Genomic DNA, 22,152 nt, shown 5'->3' on the forward strand with positions numbered 1-22,152 from the left:
ATGAAGGTACTTCCTCTCTCAATCACCTTCTCCACCTCAGAACCTTGGTATTTCCCTACATTGAGAAAACACTCCCTCACTGAACCAAAGGTCTCTTCTCACTCTGATGCCAGATAATGCCATCCTCTGCTACATATGCAACTGGAGCCATGGGTCTCTCTATGTGTGTTCATTGGTTGGATTTTTTTTAGTCCATGGGAGTTGTGGAGGGTTTGGTTGGTTGATAATGTTTGCTTTTCTATACAGATTACAGAGCAAAGGAACTGATTATTTGAGCTTTTCCAGAAGTTTCTATATCCGATATATAATTAAGATTTTTGTAATGAGATAAGAATATAATCATGTGAGCTAAATTGGAACAGAAATTCTATCAGAGAGGAATAGAGGAAGAAAAGAAGTAAGTAGGAATAAGAAAGGAGGGAAAATCAAAAGAAAAGAGAGAAGTGGTAAAAAAAAAAAACAGGAAAGGGGGAAACTACTAGAAGTAGGAGGACAAGGAATGAAAGGATATTGAAGGAGGTGAATAGCTGAACAGGGAATGAGATAGAGTGAAAAGGGGGGAGAGGCAGAAGATCTAAGCACCAAGCCATTCACATTTTTAAACTACATGTAGTGAATACAAATGCAAATTTTTCATAGTTACATCATGGAGGTTAGGTTGAAATGTGCACATAAAGTGATTGGATAATGAGAAGCCCACAGAAACATCAATTTTCTCAACCTGGCTTTTGGCATGGGTCAAAGGGAATGTACACAGACTATAGAACACATGGTACAGTGGCAGACAGAATATAATAACCTAAATGTCATGGTGGCACAAAGCTTCTGAGAGTCATAAATCAATGTTGCATCTAACTTAAGGCCTACTCTTTGGGATGGAACCCATACCAGGCATTGCATGTGCCACCAAGAGCCAGAAACTGGATAACCCAGAGATCCAGGGTAAAACTGAGTAATACTGAGGAATAAGAAAGGAGAGTGACAGAGAGAGAAGGACAAAGATAGAGGGAGAGAGGTAATAATAAAATAACCCCTAATGATAATTTACTCAATTCATATATTGACTTATTCAGTCATTGTTAGGGAGGATTTTTCTGCATACAATGAGGATACAGAAGGCCAGAGTTATACATGTATATATGCACAAGCACAGACACAAGAAAACACACACAATGGAGAGAGAGAGAGAGAGAGAGAGAGAGAGAGAGAGAGAGAGAGAGAGAGAGAGAGAGAGAGACAGACAGAGAGAGAGAGAGAGAGAGAGAGAAACCTTGGAACATGCAGCTCTAAATGATCTTCATCAAATCCCTTCATCCCTTCCCGCTGACCTCAGGTTTCCATACTGAAGAAAAGGCTGAGGGAGTGTTGGAGCCTAAGGAGAAAGGGAGCACCATGAGCGTAACACCCCCTAAATCAACTGAGAAAAGCTCCTATGACCTCACAGACACTGAAGCAGCAGTCAAAGGGTGGAGAACTGCCTAGTTCTCCACCATGCTTCCTGTATAGTATAGCTTTAAATCTCATACCATTGCCTCTACCATTATGTGGTGACTCTGTTTAAATTTCTTTCTCACATGAATATATCTTAGGAAACTTCTACAAAAGAAGGTTCTTTATGACTTTTCCAAAGGCCTTTAATCTTGTTGTCTTTCCTCATAGTTCATCTTTTATCTTGTCTTCCAGTCTCCTCCCCACTTTACTCATTTTTTTACTCTCCCTTTTATTTCTCCTTAACATTATATTCTATTTCCCTTCCTTGAAAAGCTCTGCCCCATCCTGTTCAGTCTTATGCTACCTACTCAGGTTCTCTGGTTGTTGTGACTAAAACACACATTTGTAAAGCTTAAACAAATGACTTAAGAAAAAACATGTAAGTTTTTCTCACTGTGGGCAGGTTTACCTTAGGCTTTCTCTGTCTAGCTTCACCCATTTATCTAAGTATTTTATTTGTTGAATCATTGGTTAAATGAGTCACATTGACACACACAAACATTAATAAGTCTGTTTACACCCCATACCTTGACAGTAAGGCCCTAAAGCTGAAGATGGCATTCATGTCATTGAATATTTAGAAATCTAGCTGGTGGTCAACTTGAAGCATCACCTTTACATTTTGTACTGCTATAAGAAACTAAACTACTTTGCATCTCAAGTTCGAAAATAGCTATGCTGAAATCAAAAACTGACATCAGTGAATTGTTTTCCCAAATATGCACTGCATGTTGTTGATGTAAAAAATATCATGAGTAAGAAGCTTGGCTATTTAAATTCTGATGAGGAATTTTTTAAAGTCATCAGTTTTGAGGTTTGGGCTATTAAGAAAGATGAAAATACAAGAACATCATTGAACAAAATTTTTGCATTAGAGTGCCATGCTGAATAAATACAAGAAGGATGTGAGGTGTACAAGGATCAAAAGAGTTGGCAAAGATATTAAGAATATAAAATCAGTTGAGTAGGCAAAACTAATTCAACTTGTTGTTCACAAAGTTCCGTAGGCATATCTATCCTATTCTGTTTTTTAGTTTGATATCTTTCTTCCACAGAGGAACATCCTTGCTATTGCACCTCTATTTATCTACAATGTCAGAAAAACAATTACTAAAGAAGAGTCTTATCAGAATGACCTGGAATGTTAATAATATAGATTTATTATTATCCTGATGTTTTTTCTGCCCTTATCCAGTAAAATATCATATAAATTTAGAGCTAGAGAGATGACTTAGCAGTTTAGAGGACTCACTGTTTTTGCAGAGGACTCTGGTCCAATGAAGTGCACCTAAATGTTGGCACACAAAGGTCTGTAACTTCATTCTGAGAGCCTCCTATGTCTTTTTGTGGTGTTCTCATGCACTGCAAACACATCCTATACAGGCATACAGGAAGGAAAAACACTTTACAGTATAAGTACATAAATATTTTTTAAAAAAATAACATTGTCCATCCTTTTTAACTTCTCAGCTGTCTAACTTCCAATTGCTGTGAAGTCCCTATGAAATAATATCCTGTGAAGGAAGTTAATGACTGAGAGATACCATCCTATTAGCCAAGTGATTGATGATAGATAATTGCGCCATGAAAGACTGAAGCTGCAAATGAAAGCCATTCTATTCTCACAGCTTAGCACTCTTCTCATAAAACGCTACAATGTTGCTCCTGAAATATTGTTATTCACACTTTATTTGACACCCAAGGCAGAATACAAAATAGAAAAAAGGATGATGACACGATACAGAGAAAGTTTGTGAAAAGCATAATATGGTTCTGTTTCCCTGATTTTGGAATAATCTTCACTAGTCTAGGTTTCTGAAAAAAAATTGCAGACAGATAAGCATAGAGCATAATAAAATACAGAGAAGAATTACTGTGATTTGCAAAATAAGAAAAATATGCTTCTCAATATGATAAAAAAGGATGTTTCTGATTTTAGAAGTGCACTCAAAGATCAAGGATCATTATTTATTCCATGAGTTTTATCAAGTGTAGATTCAAGATGGAACATGAGAAGAATTTGAGAAGCATTCAGTAAATTGAAAGCAAAGGTACCAAGCATAATGACAATTCTTAAATATACATGAAAAATCAGCTTAAAAGTATATGATACCATGATAATACACGTGTGTTTCATTATCCACAGTGTATATCTCAATGAGAAAACATCACTTTTGAGATGTAGTCCATTCATTAAATACATTAATATAGGGTATAAGGAATGATCAAATCTGCAAGCAACGGCTGCTCCAATTCACTGACAGAACTTAGTGTAAAATTAGCTTAACTAAATCTATACAGAGTCACAAAATTATACATGAAATTTGTTATTTACTTTCCTTCCAGTGCTCATTTTTATTACTTTTCGCTACTTTAAATCTCTCTTTCTCATTTTTTTTGCTATCTCTATTTTCAACATATTCCTAAAACTAGAAGAAATAACTATCTTCTTGTTCACCTTTTCTCACTCAGAGTGATTTTCATTTTAAAATAACTACAAAGCTCCCACACATTTTCTATAACACAGTGATTTTTATTTTCCTTGAGATAAGGTCTGTGACGCAGCTTGGTCAGAATGTAGTGACTTCTGGTCATTCTCTCTCATGCTTAAACAAAAGAGATAGTTACATTATGACCACTAAACCTTGAACCATGAGACTGGGCAAATGGTTCCATAGCTAAGAGTGTTGCCCTTCTAGATACAGGGCACAGGTCATGGTCAGTCACAGTACCTATAGCAAGTGGCTTAAAATTAAGTGTAACTCCATCACTAGGGCTTCATTTACACCTACATCTGGCATCCACACAAAGAAAAGCCCACATACAAACTACTACTACTACTACTACTATATAAACAGGAAAAATTAAAATGTATAATTTTGAACATATGATTTTCTCCTGATGAAATTTTATAAATGAAATATTCATCAATCTTTTAAAAATAATTTACATCCCTATATATGATAAAATTATTGTTATGAACATTAGTAATAGTAAGCTAATATTTTTTGGGTATCTACTGTGTAGTCAGTGTTTTAACTGTATTACACATATTGTAATTTTTATCCTAACCTTGGCATAACTAAGCCTCCAGGACTGCTTCTGGACACATAGAAATAGCAAAAAGCACATGTGTGTGTATATGTGTGTGTATGTGTTAGTATGTTTACCAAAGTCCCTGTTTACTAGAAAATTGGATTGAAATGATAGTTCAACATTTTGGAAAATCTGTGAGTACTGGATATAAGTTCACATAGTTTTATCTTTTTTTTCTGCAGTAATATTTTGCCTCTGTCTCCACAGGGTTGTGAATGTCATGTATGCATTCACACATATAAATGAGATCGTACACAAAATAATAATCATAACTTTTAAGAATCAATTATAATTTCCTCAAAATTTAAGGACTGTATTGTTAAAATGTTAGAAATAAATTTTGATTTATTGAATGTTATAGTTACCAAAATTTTTATAGATATGCAACAATAATGTAAAAAATAAAAAATAAGAATATCAAACAAGAGGTTTAACAATATAAATTACTATTCAGATTATACAAGTATAATCATGATCATGTTTAAGAAATCCCACATTCATAATCATGTATTTTATCCTAGCAGTATTTAGAATGATGGTAGATTTTATGTACACTTAAACATGTAGGTATTAATTTATAAAATGTTAAAGCAGTAAACTTCAAATTTTAAGATATTTGGATATCAAATGGATATTATGCACATGGCAGGTCCATGAGAAAGACAAATAGATGCAAATAAAGGCCTGTCATATTTGATAGACATTCTCTGAACTGACCATGAACAATATGAGCTGCAACAGTCAGTGAGAACTGAGGCACTCCTTACTACTTAGTGCCCTTAATTGGGGGTGAAACTCAACAGTGTTAAAATAATTTCCATAAGAAGTTCTGATACAGAGAAAGGCATATACAACTGAGATCTTCTGTCAAAACCCATGATTGACTTCCACTTACTCGAAATTACAAGCTGAAACAAACTCTGTACTGATTTTAACATGTGCTAATAAATCCCTAGATTTCATTGCCTTATGAATGCTTCATAAGCTGTTAAAGCTGCTAGATATTTTGACAGTCTTTTCAAAGAAAAGATTGAACAAATAAAACCATGCATGCTTTAGGCCCTAGCCATGCATTTGGCATGTTCAGACATATTTATTTTTCCTTTTTTATGATGATTTAACGTTATTGACCACGATTTCAAGCTTACCAAAGTCTCCACCAAATACTACCTATGCAGAATATCCTCAGACACATATTGTATATTTCTGGTTTCCTGAATAACAGCACAAAAATAAATGACAAAATTGGGATAATAAAAAGTGACAAATACCAGAACACAGGGGAAATAACATTGCCCACACTCTCTCATTCCACTCCTGGACTGAACTGAGCATGCACGTAGCTACTCATCATTCATTGGATATCTTCCAAATTTAGAACACTATTCTATACAAAATATTCCATTATATGTGTACTTATAATGAAATCAAAGTTAAAGTATTAAAAGAATTATTAACTCACTGTATGCTATTACATGAGCAGTGTGTGTGTGTGTGTGTGTGTGTGTGTGTGTGTGTGTGTGTTAGTATGTTTACCAAAGTCTTTGTTTAGAAGAAATCTTGGATTAAAATGGTAATTCAACATTTTGGAAAATATATGAGTATTGGCAATAAGTTCAGATAGTGTTCTCTTTTCCTTTCTGCAGTAATACTTTGTCTCTGTCTGCACAGAGTTGCCAATGCCATGAATGTATTTACTGAATAGTTCTCTGTGCCCTCTGTACTAAATGTTCCTTTTATGCCCTCTACTGGCTTCAGAATGAATAGTTTTCTTTTTTATCAGTTAAAATACATATAATACTTTAATTTGGAAGTTAAGCAAACAAAGTGAGTATAGCACTGAAAGAAATTATCATGGAAAAAAGATAGTAGTTAATAAATCTATGTTCTTCTTATATAAATCAATTATATGTTATAATGTGATAATATGGCCCTCTGCTCTCCATCTGTGCTCAGAGCTAAAGTTGTCCCACACTGCCAGCAGAACCCACAACTTGACATCAGAGAGCCAGAGAGCTGATCACCCAGGAGCCCTCTCACTCCTAAGCCTATGGGCTCACAGACCCAGAGGAGGGACAAACTCCAGTCAGAAACACCAAGACCAACTAACATCACAGATGACAAGATGGCAAGAGGCAAGTGGAAGAACCTAAGCAACAGAAACCAAGACAACCTGGCAACATCAGAACCCAGTTCTCCTACCACAGCAAGTAATGGATATACCAACACACCAGAAAAAAACAATTTCGGACCTGCCAGGTGGAAAGGCGGCTCATAGAGGCTGAGCAACTGGTGAGTGGCAGACCAAGACTGCAGGGGAGCAGAGAGATCTCTGCTGAGTGCACATGGAAAGTGCACACCATACCTTGCTTTGCCCCACCCTGCCCGATCCAGCGATTGGGAACAGAAAATTAGAACTTCTGTTTCCACCCGGAGGCGACTTCCGGACGCAGAGCAGAGCCTGGCCTACCTGCCAGGCAGAACGGCGGCTCATAGAGGCTGAGCAACTGCTATTGGGAACAGAAAATTAGAACTTCTGTTTCCACCCAGAGGTGATTTCCAGAAGCAGAGCAGAGCCTGGCCTACCTGCCACACGGAACGGCGGCTCATAGAGGCTGAGCAACTGGTGAGTGGGAGACCTAGACCGCAGAGGAGCAGAAAGATCTCTGTGGAGTACACAAAAAAAGTGCACCCCCTGCCTTGCCCTGCACTGCCTTGCCTGATCCAGCAAACAGAAACAGAACGTTGGAACTTCTGCTCACACCAGATGACGCTGAGGCACAAAACAGGGCTCGACCCATCTGACAGCTCAAACAGTGGAGAACCAGGGTCACAGACCAGATACAAGGGAAAGGTAAGAACATATCACTGACAACAAAATGGCAAAAGGAAAGAGAAAGAGTATATCCCAAGGGAACCAAGACAATCTGGCAACACCAGAGCCCAGCTCTTCCATAACAGCAAACATCGGAACTCCAAACACTCCAGAAAAAGAAGACACAGACCTGAAATCATGCCTCAAGACGCTGATAGAGTTACTTAAACAAGAAAGGGAGGAAAAGCAAAAAGATTCAGAAGCTTTTAAAGAAGAAACAAGAAAAACACTCAAAGAACTCAAAGAACGAGAGGAAAACAGAACCAAAGAAATAAAGGAATGGAAAAGGGAAATTAAAACAGAGATTGACACAATAAAGAAAACGCTAAAAGAGATAACTCTAGAGTCAGAACACCAAAAAAGAAATCAGGAGTCACAGAAGCAAGCATTTCCAATAGATTACAAGATATCAAGAGAGAATCTCGGGGGCAGAAGACAACATTGCAAACATAGACAAAACAGCCAGAGAAGATGCAAAAAACAAAAAGCTCCTAAACCAAAATGTCCAGGAAATCCAAGACACAATGAGAAGAGCGAACCTAAGAATAATAGGAATAGAAGAGGGAGAAGAGTATCAACTAAAGGGCACAGTAAATATCTGCAACAAAATCATAGAAGAAAACTTCCCTAACTTAAGAATGAGATGACCACGAGCATAAAAGAACCTTCAGAACCCCAAATAGGTTGGACCAGAAAAGAAATACCTCCCGACACATAATAGTAAAAACATCAAGCACCCAAAGTAAAGAAAGAATACTAAAAGCAGTAAGGAAAAAAGGTCAAGTAACATATAAAGGCAGACCAATCAGACTCACACCCGATTTCTCAACAGAGAATATGAAAGCTAGAAGAGCCTGGACAGACATCATGCACTCCTTAAAAGAGCAGAAGTGCCAGCCCAAGCTGCTATACCCAGCAAAACTATCAATCACCATCGATGGAGAGACGAAGATATTTCAAGACAAATCAAAATTCACACAATATCTGACCAGAAACCCAGCACTACAATAAATTATAGGTGGAAAACCCAATACAATGAGGGAAAATACAGCCTAGTAAAAACAAGAAAACTCCTAAACAAGAAAACTAAAAGAAGAAAAAAACACAGACACAACTCAACCCAAAAAAGCAATAATGGCAGGAAATGGAAACAACTATTCCTTGATATCTATTAACATAAATGGTCTCAACTCCCCATTAAAGAGACATAGACTATCAGACTGGATACATAAACAAAATCCAGCCTTTTGCTGCATACAGGAAACTCATCTTAGAGACAAAGACAGACACTATCTCAGAGTAAAAGGGTGGGAAAAAAACTTCCAAGCAAACAGCTCCAAGAAGCAAGCTGGAGTGGCTATTCTAATATCGAATAAAGTAAATTTCCAACCAAAAGTTATCAAAAAAGATAAGGAAGGACACTTTTTACTCATTACCGAGGAAATCTGTCAGGAGGAACTCTCAGTCATTAACATATATGCTCCAAATAAAAAAATCACCCACATTCATAAAAGAAACCCTACTAAAGCTAAAAAATACATTTCACCACACACAATAATAGTGGGAGACTTTAATACCCCACTCTCACCAATGGACAGATCAGGGAAACAGAAACTGAACAAGGACACTGCAAAACTAACAGAGACTTTGAACCAACTAGAATTAATAGATATATACAGAAAATACTATCCCAAAGTAAAAAAATACACCTTCTTCTCACCACCCCATGGCACCTTCTCGAAAATTGACCACATATTTGGACACAGAATGAGCCTTCATCGATATAAGAAGATTGAAATACTTCCATGCATTCTCTCAGATCACCATGGGCTACGGCTGGTCTTTAACAACAAAAAAGACAACAAAAAGCCCAAATACACATGGAAACTAAACAATGCTCTGTTAAAGGGTAGCAGGGTCAAAGAAGAAATAAAGAAAGAAATTAAGGATTTTCTAGAATTCAACGAAAACGAAAACACAACATACCCAAACCTATGGGATGCAATGAAAGCAGTATTGAGAGGAAAACTCATAGCCCTAAGTGCTTCCAAAAAGAAACTGGAGAGAACTCACATCAGCAACCTCACAGCCAGCTAAAAGCCCTAGAACAAAAGGAAGCAGATATACCCAAAAAAGGAAGACAGCAAGAAATAATCAAAATTAGGGCAGAAATAGACCAAATAGAAACAAAAAGAACCATTGAAAAAATCAACAAAACCAAGAGTTGGTTCTTTGAGAAAATCAACAAGATTGATAAACCCCTAGCCAGACTAACTAGAGGGCAAAGAGAGAGACAAATCAAAATCAGAAAGGAAAGTGGGGACATAACAACTGAAACTGAGGAAATTCAAGAAATTATCAGATCCTACTACAAAAACTTATACTCCACAAAATTGGAAAATCTGGAGGAAATGGATGAATTCCTAGACAGATACAAGGTCCCAAAGTTAAACCAAGACCAAGTAAACCATCTAAATATCCCTAGAACACCTAAAGAAATAGAAGAAGTCGTCAAAAGCCTCCTAACCAAAAAAAGCCCAGGTCCAGACGGGTTCAGTGCAGAATTTTTTCAGACTTTTATTGAGGATATAACACCAATACTCGCCAAACTATTCCAAAAAATAGAATCAGATGGAATATTACCCAACTCATTTTTTGAGGCTACAATAACCCTCGTACCTAAACCACACAAAGACTCTACAAGGAAAGAGAAAGAACTTCAGACCAATCTCACTTATGAACATTGATGCAAAAATACTCAACAAAATCCTTGCAAACCGAATCCAAGAACACATCAAAACAATCATTCATCATGACCAAGTAGGCTTCATCCCTGGGATGCAGGGATGGTTTAACATAAGGAAATACATCAATGTAATCCACCATATAAACAAACTCAAAGACCAAATCACATGGTCATCTCACTAGATGCTGAGAAAGCATTCGACAAAATCCAACACCCCTTCATGTTAAAAGTCGTGGAAAGAACAGGAATCCATGGCCCATACTTAAACATAATAAAAGCTATATACAGCAAACCAACAGCCAACATCAAACTTAATGATGAGAAACTTGAAGCCATCCCACTAAAATCAGGGACTCGACAAGGCTGCCCACTCTCCACCTACCTATTCAACATAGTACTGGAAGTCCTGGCTGGAGCAATTAGACAGCAAAATGAGATTAAGGGGTTACAAATCAGAAAGGAAGAGATAAAAACATCACTCTGCCGATGACTTGACCCCAAAAATTTTACCAGAGAACTCCTACAGGTGATAATCAAGTTCAGCAAAATGGCTGGATACAAAATTAACTCAAACAAATCAGTAGCCTTCTTGTACTCAAAGGACAAACATGTGGAGAAAGAAATTAGGGAAAACGTACCCTTCACAATCGTTACAAAAACTCTGAAATACCTTGGTGTGACTCTAACTAAGCAAGTGAAGGACCTGTATGACAAGAACTTCAAACCTCTAAAGAAAGAAATTGAGGAGGATCTCAGAAAATGGAAAGATCTCCCATGCTCATGGATTGGAAAAATCAACATCTTAAAAATGGCCATCCTACCAAAAGCAATCTACAGATTTAATGCAATCCCCATTAAAATTCCAACCCAGTTCTTCATGGAATTGAAAGATCAATGTGCAATTTCATATGGAATAACAAAAGACCTAGAATATCTAAATCCATCCTCAACAACAAAAAAACATCTGCGGGAATCCCTATCCCTGACCTCAAGCTATATTACAAGGCAATTGTGCTGAAAACTGCATGGTACTGGTACAGAAATAGGCATGTGGATCAATGGAATAGAATAGAAGATCCAGAAATGAGTCCTCATGTATATGGTCACCTTATTTTTGACAAAGGAGCAGTAAACATTCAATGGAAAAGAAACAGCCTATTCAACAAATGGTGCTGGTCCAACTGGCACTCAGCATGCAAAAGAATGAAAATAGACCCGTTCTTATCTCCTTGTACAAAGCTCAAGTGTAAGTGGATCAAAGATCTCCACATTAAACCAGATACACTGAAACTATTAGATGAGAAAGTAGGGAAAACCTTAGAACACATAGGTACAGGAGAAAATTTCCTGAAAAAAACACCAATAGCTCAAGCTCTAAGATCAAAGATTAACAAATGGGACTTAATGAGATTGCAAAGTTTCTGTAAGGCTAAAGACATCGTCAAGAAAACAAAACGGCAACCAACAGAATATGAAAAGATCTTTACCAACACCACATCAGATAGAGGCCTAATATCCAAGGTGTACAAGGAACTCAAAAAGCTAGACACCAGAGAATCAAATAACCCTATTAAAAAATGGGGTACAGAGCTAAACAAAACGTTTTCACTTGAGGAACACCCAATGGCTGAGAAACACCTGAGGAAGTGCTCGACATCCTTAGCCATCAGGGAAATGCAAATCAAAACAACCCTGAGATACCACCTCACACCAGTCAGATTGGCCAAGATCCAAAACTCAGATGACAGCAGATGCTGGCGAGGCTGCGGAGAAAGAGGAACACTTCTCCACTGTTGGTGGGGTTGCAAGCTAATACAACCACTCTGGAAGTCTGTCTGGCGATACCTCAGAAAATTGGATATAGTACTACCTGAAGACCCAGCTATTCCACTTCTGGGCATATACCCCAGAGACACTTCAATACACAAAAATGATATATAAACCACAATGTTCATAGCAGCTCTATTTATAATAGCCAGAAGCTGGAAGGAACCCAGATGTCCTTCAGAAGATGAATGGATACAAAAATTGTGGTACATATACACAATGGAATACTACTCAGCCACCAGAAACAATGACTTAACCAAATTCTTTAGAAAATGGCTCCAACTAGAGAATATCATCTTGAGTGAGATAACCCAGTCACCAAAGAACAGACATAATATGCAGTCACTGATAGTGGGATTCTAACCCCAGAGGCTTGCACTCTCCCAGAAACAACTCACAGACTGTATGAAGTCCAAGAAATAAAGAAAACAAAAAAAATATATACATATATTTACAAAACAAGAAGACTTTGACTATTTCCATGTTCTGTTTTGTTTTGCATGTACTTTACGCTTATTGTAACTATTAGGTTTTCAATGCATACTGTCAAGCCCTTGAAAAAAATCAAGTTCTGACGAAAAAAATATATATAAAAAATTGTTTGCAGAAAAATTTATTAAAAAAAAAACAATTTCGATTTAAAATGATACATTATGGTGATTATAGAAGTCATTTAGAAGGACATGAATAACTTCCTTAATAAAATACGGGAGAACACAGGTAAACAAGTAGAAGCTATTAAAGAGAAAACACAAAGTCTCTTAAAGACCTACAGGAAAACAGAACCAAACAGGTAAAAGAATTGAATAAAACTAACCAGAATCTAAAAATGAAAATAGAAACAATAAAAAAATCACAAAAGGCACAAACCTGGAGATAGAATACCTAGGAAAGAAATAGGAGTTGTAGATTCAAGCATCACCAACAGAAAACTAGAAATAGAATAGAGAATCTCAGGTGCAGAGATAACATGGAAAACATTGACACACTAGTCAAAGAAAATGCAAAATGCAAAGAGCTCCTAAATCAAAACATCCAGGAAATCCAGAACACAATGAGAAGACCAAACCTAAAGATAATAGGTGTAGACGATAGTTAAGATTCCCAACTTAAAGGGCCAGTAAATATCTTCAACAAAATAATAGAAGAACTTCCCTAACATAAAGAAAAAGTTAATCATGAAAACACAAGAAGCCAAATAGATTGAACCAGAAAAGAAATTCCACCTGACACATAATAGTCCAAACAGATAATGCACAAAACAAATAAGGATTATTAAAAGAAATAAGGGAAAACAATCAAATAACATATAAAGGCAGACCTATCAGAACTATACCAGACTTCTCAAAAGAGATGATGAAACATAGAAGATCCTAGACAGCATCATACAGAGCCTAAGAGAACACAAATGACAACCGAGACTACTATATTCAGAAAAGACAACTAACATAGATGAAGAACTCAAGTTATTCCATGACAAAACCAAATTTACACAATATTTTTCCACAAATCCAGCCCTACAAAGATAGATATAAAACTGCAACACAAGAAGGGAAACTACATTCTAGGAAAACCAAGAAAGTAATCTTCTTGAAATAAGTCCAAAAGAAGATAGTCACACAAACATAATTCTGCCGTTAACAACAAAAATAATAGAAAACAGCAAACACTATTTTTAATATCTCTTAACATCAATGAAACCCCAATAAAAGACATAGACTAACAGACTGGATACCTAAAGAGGACCCATTTTGATGCATACAGGAATTGCATTTAAATGACAAAGACAGATACTACCTGAGAGGAAAATGTGGATGCTTCAGTACTTCTCAGAAGGGATAACAAAATTTTTATGGGTGGAGGAAATATAGGAACAAATAGAGGACCAGGGACTGAAGAAAAGATTATCCAGAAATTGCTGCCTCACTGGGGGATCCATCCCATAGGCAGCTGCTAAACCAAATCACTCTTGTGGATGCCAATAATTGCTTCCTGGCAGGAGTCTGATATTGATGCTTTCTCAGAGGCTCTTCCAGAGACATAATTATAGATTAGGATGCTTGTAGCTGACCATCAGATTGATTATTTGGACCACAATGAAGGAGCTAGAAAAAGGACTGATGAAGATGAAAGGGTTTGTATCCCCATGGCAAGAACTACATGAGCCAACCATATCCCTCAGAGCTCCCAGGGACTAAAACAATAACCAGTGAGTACTCATGGAGAGACCCATGGCTACTGTTGCATATGTAGCAGAGGATGATACTGTTACTGTTTGGCTTTAACTAATGAATAGGTCTTTGGTCTAGTGAAGGCTCATTTTTCCAGTATAGGAGAATGCCAAGGAGCCAAAGAGGAAGTGGGTAGAAGAAAATGGGAGTGTTGGGATTCTGTAAACCCCACCCCTCAGTTACCTGGCAATAGCCAGGTATGCTCTGCCCCAGTGACCTGATACTATAAAAGGGGTAGCTTGACCCCTCCTCTCTCTCTTCCCTCACTTGCTTTCTTGCAGCCTTGCTATTCCCCCAACCCTCCTCTTCCCATTCCCTTCCCCCCTCTCTTCACATGCTCATGGCTGGCCTCTACTCATCTATTCCCCTCTTCTTTCTCTCTCTCTCTGTTTCTTTCTCTCTGTCTCTCTCTCTCTCTGTCTCTCTGTCTCTCTCTCTGTCTTTCTCTCTGTCTCTGTGTCTCTGTCTCTGTCTCTCTCTCTCTCTCTCTCTCTCTCTCTCTCTCTCTCTCTCTCTCTCTCTCTCTCCCATGACCTGAATAAACTTTATTCTGCACTATACCATCATGTGGTCATGTGGCTGGTCCCTCAGGGGGAAGGGATTCCCAACATGCCCCCCCAGAGTCATTTCCCTTGCTCTGAGACCTCGCCTCACCTCCATGGGCCACCCCCCTCCACTCTCTTCATCCTTTTCCCAACATTGAACCCAGAGATGTCATCTTTTAACAACATTGGTGCCCTGTGTGAGGAGATTAGATTTCCTCATGACCAGATATCTCTTTTTCCTTTCATGCCATGACTATGACTTAGATTGAAAAACTCAGGTTCAGATCTTGACGCTCACTAGCCTAAGACCTGGTAAGCTCCCTCCCCACAGTGGTTAGAGTAAGCATTTGTGAGGTCCCAGGGAAGAGTTCCTACCTACCCCTAAGGACAGATGTTTCTACTGACTTTCATTCTAAGACTTTTTCCCTGGGTAAGAATCCCCCTCCTTTTACTAATGCCAGGCCAGACTTGGATAAGCAGGTCTCATTCTGGAGCACCGCCTCTGATTTAGCCCCATTGCTGACTCTTACCCGTTGGGGAGCATCTTCTTGAAAATGCGGGGGGGGGCATAAGAAGGTGGAAAGAGGATAACATTTGAAATACCAATACAAACAATATCCAATATAAGCTGATAAAAATATGATAATATCATGTTTATAAAAATAAAAATTTACACTGCTCATTCTAGAGAAAAAAACAGATTTAGCATCCTATCTTTATTTGGCGAGTTTATAATTTTAAACCCACACTACAGAAATGAAAGTATAAAAAGGTACATTACAGAAACAGAACTTTTTCAGGACAAGAAATGAAAGAAGGGCCAAACTGTTAAGGAAATGAAGTTTGGTCTGTGCGTAGATGAATTTTAGTCCAGCAAAATGGCTGCTCTGACTAGAAAATATACCATTAATTTCTCTGGCTGGAATGGGGACACATACTTAGTACACACCTTTAATCACAGACAATAAGTTATAATTGAGGGAAGTCAAAAGTTGTGAATCAGAAAAAGATTTAACAAAATGGGTAGGAGGTAGTATGTGCCCAACTCTCATGAGAACAGTTAGAAATCAGAAACTCTTTAGAGTAGTGAGAAAAAGAGAGTTGAATTCAGTGGTATTCAGTTCATTTCAGAGTAGTTCCTTTGAGTATGGTTGAGCTGAGATCAGAGGAGAGCAGATTGGTTCAGACCAGTTCAGTTCATGGAGTTCAGAGGAATTTTTGCCAAGTAGAGCAATTCAGTCAGATGCCAAGAGAAGCCAATAGGAATCAGGTACCTTGGAGAAGCATTTAAGCTAGAACAGCTGAGCTGAACCAGCCACCCAGGGTTCGGGAAGAACTAGAAAGAAAGAAGTGAATTGGCAGTAAATCTCAGAAGGTGAAATATATATGGCCTATTTTAGCACACAGAAGCTGGAAGCTGAATCCCTCCAGATTTGGGATTGCAGATAATTAGACTGTATGGAGGCTAGCCACTTCAATGCCTCGGCCTACGGATGGTTACATAAAAACTTCCTGGGTTCAGTCCAAGCCTTGTATTTTCATAGCTTGGGTATGGCTGTTATGTCTTCCCTCCCTCTGAGGAAATAAAAGTGATGTTCACATTTGTACTCTGGAAAAGGAACAAGAGCAAAGGTGGGATAAAAGAGAACATAAGTTGATTTTAAAGTTTACATATACATCCAGAAAGACAATCCAGAAATAATGTATAATAGGGTTATAAAATCAGAAGTTTATTTCAGTAATGAGAGGACACCACCTACTATAGCATAGTAATTTGGCAGCTACAAGCAAAATAAAACATAAACATGGGTTGGAAAGGCCCTAAAATTAATTTGGTAAATAGAAGAAGCAGGAAACTGAGCTGGATGTTTTCCATGATGGCTTTTCAAGTTATAAAGCTAAGAAATAACTATTACTTGCTTTACTCCATTATGGAAGCATACCATTAACATTCCTTTTCTGTCACTGTGAAGGATGTATACATGAATATGGTTGCATAATTAATGTTTATCCTAACTGATATTCTTAAATGTACATTATATATATATATATATATATATATATATATATATATATGTATATATATATTACTTACTTACTTATTCATTTTAAGTTAGGGTCTCACTATGTATCTCTTGCCATCCTGGAACTCACTGTACACAACAAGCTAAACTTTACCTCCTGAGTGCTGGGATCAGATGTGTGTACCACCATACCCAGATTTAATTGTACATTACTAAAGCATAGATTTTCAAAAGTTAAAAAATTTTATTGTATCCATACACTAATGTTCCAATAAAATCCACTGAGTACCTTCAACATATTTTATAGTTATGTGGTTAGTTATAACTGAAGCTCTACTTTCATTTCACATATGCTTTTCTTTGTTAATATAAGTGTAGTGCACACACATACACACACACACACACACACACACACACACACACAAACTATGCATAGCTTCAAATACTCAGTATGCTTGTGATGTTTATGTTTTGGGTATTTTCCCACAGTGATATATTTATCATATTTCACAACTGCAGTATTTAAAAAGTAGCTTATAAAGCTAACATTTTTTGAGACATACTATTGTGTTCCAGAGAAAAAAATACATAAAAATTCTATGAGGGCAAAGGAAAAAAGTCAGTCAATGAGAATAGTAGAGTATTAAAGGAATCTGTAAAAAGAAAGTAAATGGCAGCCATTCTTCAAGATGAGGTGTGCATTGAGAGCGTATGTTAAGTTTTCAGAATTTTGTGACCACATTAGGTGCATGTATGTTTTGGTTTTCATTTTCCTCCATGTAGAAGGGGTGTTGGCTAGTTCCTTGAAAATGTGATTTTAACTGTTAGCATGTAGTTACTCTATAATTTAGTGAAATTCCATTTTTATTCACCATCACGTGAAACACATCTCTAATGTTTTTACTAGTGAAAAATGTAGCTGTTAAATTTAGACAGTATCTGTCAGTTAACTTTAAGCACCCAGATTTGCTTTAACCTGCCTTAGTTACTCTGGTCTTTCCAATTTCAAAGAACATATTGGAAGAATATGTTATCTCTTTGTTCTTGGGACGGAACCTGGGTTGTCAAGCTTGGAAGCAAGAACCTAACATCTTGTGGTTGCAGTTCTGCTATTTATGAAATGCAAACTGGATTGGGAAACATCATATTCATAAAATTAAACTGCCTTAAGGCTGATATTTTTATATAATCAAAAACAAATACTGCTTTTAAATTGGTAATCTTTAAAATGTTTAATGGTCTCTGTATAAAACCATAAGCACATAATGTGCTATACATGCTCCCCATATACTGTTTACCTTTAAAGATAGTTGTTTGTCAAAAATATTTATATATCTGCATTTTTAGATACTTACCTACACTAATGTCTTGATTATCTCTGGTAAGTTTGCTGTGTACCTAGTTTGTTTTTCTATAGTGTGGGTTGGGCCCCAAAGACAAAGAAAAGCCAGAAGCTCACCTGCATGTACTGGTACAGATGTAAAGATTTACTTGAGATAGAAAGATTATAGAAAAATAAATAAATCAGTCCAAAGAAGCAAAAAAGAAACCAGTAACAGGCCAGTGAAAATGTGTGCTAAAGACAAGTACAGCTTGGAAAATTCCCCTGAGACAGTCTTATATGTTATGGATTGGAAATAGAGAGCCTTTTACAAAATACCAGTGGGAGAGATTTTGGTTAGAATGCCAGTTGTGAAGAGTCCGAGCTTATTTTTTTTTTTTTTAAGTCAAATATGGACTGGTCCTATGAAGAGAGAATTCCAATTAAAATTACAAAATCTTTGTAAAAGTTTCACTCGTGTCATAATAAGAGACATTTAACTGAGCATGACACAGCCACAAAATCAAACCATGTGTCTAGAAATAGCATAAAAGAACGACTTGAAAGGAAACATTGTACTATTTGAGCAAACAATTTATAAAGAGAAGTTTGCATGTTAGTTATCAATGAGACTAGAAATGATGACGAAAGCATCTAACAGAAGTGCATGCATAACATCAGTACCTAGACTGAGGCAGGAACACTGCATGTTCCAGGGCACTATGTACTGGGACTGCTGCTGCTGGGGGGAAGCACCAAGAAGCCTCTAATCTTGTTTCAGTCTACTTAAAGCATATTTACAATTTGGAATACTGTATTGTATGTATTGAGCCATAAAAAACTAACTTGGTTTGCTTCTGTATTTGAAATTGTAATAAAAAATGTACATACTCATCCAATAGCAACAGGGCCTCTTGAATTTTAACTTAGCTAGAAGGCTTGTTAGCTTCTTTGCTCCTGAGGATTATGTTAATGTAGATTTTTAACTTGATATGTACATTAATTTCAGCAGCTACTTGCATCATGGTAATTCCCCATTTCCTCACCTAATTGTATCAGCTCCCAGTCCATCTGTACAAGCCTACTCTCTCCCATAGAGTATTCATGAACATATTTTTCTTTTTTAAATTTTAATTATATTACTTCTTATATTCATTTTAATTGGTTATTTTATTTATTTACATTTCAAATTTTATAACCTTTTAAATTTCCTCTCCACTAGCTCTCTACTATCACCTCCTCCCTTACCCCTGCATCTATAAGAGTGCACCCCAACCCGACCACTCACTCCTGCCTCAACACCCTAGCTTTCCCCTCTTCTGGGTCATCAAGCTAACACAGGACAAAGGGTCTCCTCTCCCAGTGTTGGCATATAAAGAAGTTCTGTGCTACATATCCAGCTGTAGCCATGAATACCCCCTGTGTACTATTTGTTTGGTAGTAGTCCCAGCTAATTGGGAGGCTGAAACAGTAGGATCGCTTGTGTTCAGGAGTTCTAGGCTTTAGGGCTCTATACCTATGGGCTGGCCACACTAAGTTCTGTATCAGTATAGTGACCTCCTGGGAGCAGAGGATCACAAGGTTGCCTATTGAGGGATGAACCAACCCAGGTCAGAATGTATTTTTCTTAATCACTTATTTTCCCAAAACTCAAGCTCAAGGTACTGTATTGTTCTGCTTGAGAGTTTCATCAGATGGTTTTTACATGAAGTGTAATTACACTGACCTATGTGAGTCACAGATTAACCAAAAAAGAAAAGGAAAGAAAATCTGTCAGTATTTCATTAAATTCTCCTGTCCATTATGTATTTTTTTCTAACAGCGAAAAGCATTACTCCCATTCTCCTAGTCTGCTCCAGTGTAGGTACTGGGTGATATAGGGACCAGAAAGTAAATTTCAGTTTCTCAGCAGGCACTGGTTGATGTCTGATAACTAAAGTCACTCCTAGCTTTTTCCGCCTAATGTGGTCGACTCTTCAGGTCTGTGTAGAGTCATGGTTGCAGATCTCTGTTCTGCAGGATGGGGTTCGTGAAAGTTGTCAAGAATAAGGCCTACTTTAAAAGATACCAAATGAGATTTAGAAGGCGGCAAGAGGGTAAAACTGACTATTATGCATGGAAAAGGTTGGTGATCCCAGACAAAAATAATAAACACACCCAAATACAGGATGATAGTTCATGTAACTAACAGATCTCAACTGCCAGATTGCATATGTCCGCATAGACGGGGATATGATCATCTGCGCAGCATATGCACATGAACTTCCAAAATACGGTGTGAAAGTTTTCCTGACAAATTATTGCACTGGCCTTCTGCAGGCTCGCAGACTTCTGAATGGGTTTGGCGTGGACAAGATCTCTAAAGGCCAAGTGGGGGTAACTGGAGACGAATACAATGTGAAAAGCATTGACTCTCAGCTTGGTACCCTCACTTGCTATTCGGATGCAGGTCTTGCCTGAACTACAACTAGCAATAAAGTTTTGGGGGCCCTGAAGAGAGCTGTGGATGGAGGCCTGTCTATCCCTCATCGTACAGAATGATTCCCTGGTTATGGCTCTGAAAGCAAATAGTTCTATGCAGAAGTACATCAGAAGCACATCATGGGTAAGAGGTGGTCGACTGCATTTGCTACCTAATGGAGGAAGATGAAGATGGCTCATAAGTAACAGTTCTCTCAGTACATCAAGGACAACGTAACTCCAGACATGATAGAGGAGATGTATAAGGAAGCTAATGTTGCTGTCCTAAAGAATCTAGGCTATGATAAGAAGCCCAAAAGAGAAGTAAAGAGAAAGAGATGCAATCATCTCAAAATGTCTCTTGCCCAGAAGAAAGACTGGGTGGCTCAAAAAAAGGCAATCCTCCTCAGAGTTCAGAAATGGGCTGCTGAAAGATAAAGCAGTTTTCTATAAAGATTTTTTTTCACAAAGACAATAAACATATTGATCAAGCAGAAAATAAAAAAAAAAAAAAAAGTTCAGTCCTGAAACTAAGCCAGTACACGACAACAAAAGGCCCCACTGGTTAAAATGGTGACCCTGAATCACTACCACCATTGAAGAGCAGTGCAAACTAAAGTTTGTGTGCCTGATCAGCTAAAGTCCCCATAACTCCCTCCTAAAGATTTATTTTGTAGAATACAGGACTAATGTAAAGAAAATATATCACTTTATTTGTTACTTGTTCAGTATAAGATCAAGCTCAAGAGCACATAAATGGTAGAGAAGTGTCAACAAACTGTTGAGAAGTAGTGTGACTCCTAGAGACCTTCTTATGCACACCACTGTGAAACTTCCCAATGTCATGCTTATGAGGTCCTAGGATGCTTCAGTGCATTTGAATGGAACACCTGTTAATGGAGATTAAGTCAATGAGTGGTAGGAGGAAAGGTGACCCAGAAAGTTCTAAAAGGCCTGTAGAATTTGTACATTTGATTGTCTCTGGCAAACCAATTCCTATCTACATTACTAATCAACCTGCTGTAGGTTTGGTTGGGAGGATTTTGTTGTGAAGATTTTATTCACTGTGTAAATTTTTTACAGGGTTAATGAAGTTTGTTCACATCATGGGAAAAGGTACACTTTATAACTTTTCTCATAAACCAAGCATCATAGTCTGACTTAAAGGAGTAAAAAGGTTTGGATTTAAGCATGTAAAACGTTCCCTCATACCTTGCAGGCCATGTAGATGTGAGAAGCCAAATTTTCTTTACTTTTTATTTGACTTCTTTTGCATTTCTCAGAGAAGTCATATATGACTTTTTCTTCAAAATATTTTTTTGTTTTGTATACTGGGCATCAGAAGATCAACAATGAACTACCCCTCTCCCTGCTCATTAGCTCTCATTTGCCCTTTGCTTTATTTCTTAAGTGGACTCCTTTAGCCAACAGTGTTTCACTGATTAGTTTTTTCCCTATTCTGCTATTCCCCTTTAATGTTACTTCTCATTAAAAAATCTTTGGAATGCATTAACATTTTAACTCTATTTTAACTGG

General features: G+C 37.3%; 1 pseudogene across 1 annotated transcript; it reads left to right on the forward strand.

The window, feature by feature from the left end:
- Positions 1–20,176: 20,176 nt before the first annotated feature.
- Positions 20,177–21,054, forward strand: LOC308429173 (large ribosomal subunit protein uL18-like; annotated as a pseudogene). Its single transcript has one exon. The product of its transcript is annotated as a large ribosomal subunit protein uL18-like (transcript).
- The last annotated feature ends 1,098 nt before the right edge of the window (positions 21,055–22,152 follow it).

This window comes from Micromys minutus (genome assembly GCF_963924665.1).
Source record: "Micromys minutus genome assembly, chromosome: 13".
NCBI classification, from domain to species: Eukaryota; Metazoa; Chordata; class Mammalia; order Rodentia; family Muridae; genus Micromys; species Micromys minutus.